Raw genomic sequence first — 615 nt, forward strand, 5'->3', positions numbered from 1 at the left:
CTACATAAAGCAACTACTACTTGATTTTTCACACATATTATTTTTATTTGTTTATTATTTTTTTTATTAATAAACTTTCAATTACTTATCTTTTGGATAAATTCTTACTATGCCTGTGTTATAAATTACCTTCTTATACATAAGGAGAAGATGGTTGAAAGTGCGGTCAGGATATAACAAAAATAAGTTGGAAAAACTTATTTAATAGTGGCAACGTTTTGGTCAGAATTTCCAGCTTCCATAGGGACTAAGAACAAAGAGCAAGATAACAACCAATGAATAACATCTTTAATCATTCTGTATATATTTTTCTTTTTTTATTCATTGGTTGTTTTCCTCGTTCTTAGCCCTGATGAAGGCTTGAAATTTTGACCAAAACGTTGATACTATTAAATAGGTTTTTCCAACTTATTTATGTTATAACCTGACAGCATTCCCAACCATTTCCTCTTATATATTATCCACAGACAACTATCTTATCATTACCTTCTTATTGTATTATTTGTAATCTTTTTTATTTTCTTATTATACTGTTTCTGTTTTTTAGCTTTTATACATGGTTGTAATCTCATTATGTTTTTTAGCCCTGATGAAGGCATAAAATTTAGGCTGAAA

Source organism: Halyomorpha halys, unplaced genomic scaffold, assembly GCF_000696795.3.
Source record: "Halyomorpha halys isolate HHAL.00 unplaced genomic scaffold, Hhal_1.1 Scaffold2350.1, whole genome shotgun sequence".
In the NCBI taxonomy this organism is placed as follows: domain Eukaryota; kingdom Metazoa; phylum Arthropoda; class Insecta; order Hemiptera; family Pentatomidae; genus Halyomorpha; species Halyomorpha halys.